The sequence below is a fragment of the Erpetoichthys calabaricus genome, chromosome 8, assembly GCF_900747795.2.
Source record: "Erpetoichthys calabaricus chromosome 8, fErpCal1.3, whole genome shotgun sequence".
NCBI classification, from domain to species: domain Eukaryota; kingdom Metazoa; phylum Chordata; class Cladistia; order Polypteriformes; family Polypteridae; genus Erpetoichthys; species Erpetoichthys calabaricus.
The window spans coordinates 128,117,135-128,120,342 of NC_041401.2; the positions used below are offsets into that span (position 1 = coordinate 128,117,135).

The window sequence follows — 3,208 nt, forward strand, 5'->3', positions numbered from 1 at the left end:
TGTTTTGGAACTTATTTTGCTTGTATTGCCTTGTGCTTTAGGAAAGTCCATTTTTGCTATTTGGGGCTTCATGATAATACTGAACGTCTTTTGTGCAAATAAAAAAAAATATTTCTATGACGTTTCTGTGTTTGCCTGTTAATCTAGCCAGAGTTTGGTGGTATAGGCCCTGCTAGTGGGCTTTTTTTGGTTGTGCTTTTTTTGGCGTCAACTTGCTTAATTTTTTATGCACATAGTATTAATATTTTACTTGTATATTTATTTTAGGTTATTTTTGGTAATGCCTTCACACCACCATTTTGCATGCTGTTTTCTGTTGTCACTGCCAGGTCATTTATGAAAACTATGCCTTTTGTTGGTTATGTGCTTTGAACATTCATTACATGTGACATTATCATATCTTTGATATTTTAGATGGTGGTGTGCTTCACAGGGATTTCAAACTTTTGTCATAAAGAAAAAAACTCTTGCTAAAAAAGAAAAATAATGATCAATTTAACATGTACAGTGGTGTGAAAAACTATTTGCCCCCTTCCTGATTTCTTATTCTTTTGCATGTTTGTCACACAAAATGTTTCTGATCATCAAACACATTTAACCATTAGTCAAATATAACACAAGTAAACACAAAATGCAGTTTTTAAATGATGGTTTTTATTATTTAGGGAAAAAAAAAAATCCAAACCTACATGGCCCTGTGTGAAAAAGTAATTGCCCCCTTGTTAAAAAATAACCTAACTGTGGTGTATCACACCTGAGTTCAATTTCCGTAGCCACCCCCAGGCCTGATTACTGCCACACCTGTTTCAATCAAGAAATCACTTAAATAGGAGCTGCCTGACACAGAGAAGTAGACCAAAAGCACCTCAAAAGCTAGACATCATGCCAAGATCCAAAGAAATTCAGGAACAAATGAGAACAGAAGTAATTGAGATCTATTAGTCTGGTAAAGGTTATAAAGCCATTTCTAAAGCTTTGGGACTCCAGCGAACCACAGTGAGAGCCATTATCCACAAATGGCAAAAACATGGAACAGTGGTGAACCTTCCCAGGAGTGGCCGGCCGACCAAAATTACCCCAAGAGCGCAGAGACGACTCATCCGAGAGGTCACAAAAGACCCCAGGACAACGTCTAAAGAACTGCAGGCCTCACTTGCCTCAATTAAGGTCAGTGTTCACGACTCCACCATAAGAAAGAGACTGGGCAAAAACAGCCTGCATGGCAGATTTCCAAGACGCAAACCACTGTTAAGCAAAAAGAACATTAGGGCTCGTCTCAATTTTGCTAAGAAACATCTCAATGATTGCCAAGACTTTTGGGAAAATACCTTGTGGACTGATGAGTCAAAAGTTGAACTTTTTGAAGGCAAATGTCCCGTTACATCTGGCGTAAAAGGAACACAGCATTTCAGAAAAAGAACATCATACCAACAGTAAAATATGGTGGTGGTAGTGTGATGGTCTGGGGTTGTTTTGCTGCTTCAGGACCTGGAAGGCTTGCTGTGATAGATGGAACCATGAATTCTACTGTCTACCAAAAAATCCTGAAGGAGAATGTCCGGCCATCTGTTCGTCAACTCAAGCTGAAGCGATCTTGGGTGCTGCAACAGGACAATGACCCAAAACACACCAGCAAATCCACCTCTGAATGGCTGAAGAAAAACAAAATGAAGACTTTGGAGTGGCCTAGTCAAAGTCCTGACCTGAATCCAATTGAGATGCTATGGCATGACTTTAAAAAGACGGTTCATGCTAGAAAACCCTCAAATAAAGCTGAATTACAACAATTTTGCAAAGATGAGTGGGCCAAAATTCCTCCAGAGCGCTGTAAAAGACTCATTGCAAGTTATCGCAAACACTTGATTGCAGTTATTGCTGCTAAGGGTGGCCCAACCAGTTATTAGGTTCAGGGGGCAATTACTTTTTCACACAGGGCCATGTAGGTTTGGATTTTTTTTTCTCCCTAAATAATAAAAACCACCATTTACAAACTGCATTTTGTGTTTACTTGTGTTATATTTGACTAATGGTTAAATGTGTTTGATGATCAGAAACATTTTGTGTGACAAACATGCAAAAGAATAAGAAATCAGGAAGGGGGCAAATAGTTTTTCACACCACTGTATTTAGAGATTTTGAACTTGTTTTAATTTCTTTACTTCGGTTTTTAGTTGTGCTTTGGACATTTTAGTTTCTGAGTTTTTGAATTTAGAAGCCTTGACCATGCTTCTCGAGTTTGGGGTAAGGCTCACTGTGATGCTAGACACCAAGAAGTCAAAATACAAAAGCCAAAAGAGAAATCAAATAACAAAGCAAAAAATAAAAATAAATTCTGAAAAAAAGTACTTGTAATAAGACTCCGACTTAACTGTCAGATCTCACTGCTGACTGGAATGAATAGCCAGAAGAAGGAGCCAGCAGTCACAACATGAGGGTGTCCCCACCTCCTGGGGCTCCACCCACAATACACAGGGTAATGGAGACACATTTAAGGGTTCAGAACATAAATAATAAGTAAAACTAACAGAAATAATATAAAACATTAAAAACAATAATAGGAATCTTTTCAAACAATTTGTGTTTACTTTTGGCCTTTAAACTTTTTTTTAAACTCAGAGTTAAGTGTTTTGATCTGAGTCAGCTTCCGTACTCTTTGGAACTGCTGTTAAAGTATTTTCTGTTGCTTCTTTTAACAACTCCATATCAGTTTAGTTTATCAGACTGAACTCGACTCTGCACGTGGAAAGATGAACTCTTTATAACCTCAAATTAATCTATACTTGATCACAAAGCAATCTTAACTCTCTTATACAACCAGCCATTTTACAGTCCCATTTTAATGTTGATGGTCAATATTTTGTGAATGTACACAGAAACATCAGCAGCGTACCTCCCAAGAAATTCAAGAAGTCTTTGGAGACGTTTACCTCTTTTAGGAGCAATTGTTTATACAAAGAAAACTACTGAACTACTTCATATCTAGTTGGTGACAGAATAGCTAACACATTCATGCTTTTACTTTATGAATAAACTGGCTGTGTTACTCGGCTTCACCCGGGATTATTTTGTAAAACAATGGGCCTCAGTTATAGTGCCATTGGTTAATCTTGTGTATTGGAAGTAGTATGTAAGCAAGTAATTGCTCTTCTGTACAAAATATTTGTGTTTTTTACCAAGGGCTAATATTATTGTTAGGCAGTGTGATGTA

General features: G+C 37.5%; 1 long non-coding RNA gene across 1 annotated transcript; it reads left to right on the top strand.

The window, feature by feature from the left end:
• Positions 1–249: 249 nt before the first annotated feature.
• LOC127529050 (uncharacterized) lies at positions 250–2,330 on the top strand. The gene is made up of 2 exons (XR_007935703.1): positions 250–510; positions 2,131–2,330. It is a non-coding gene; the product is annotated as an uncharacterized LOC127529050 (long non-coding RNA).
• Positions 2,331–3,208: the final 878 nt, after the last annotated feature.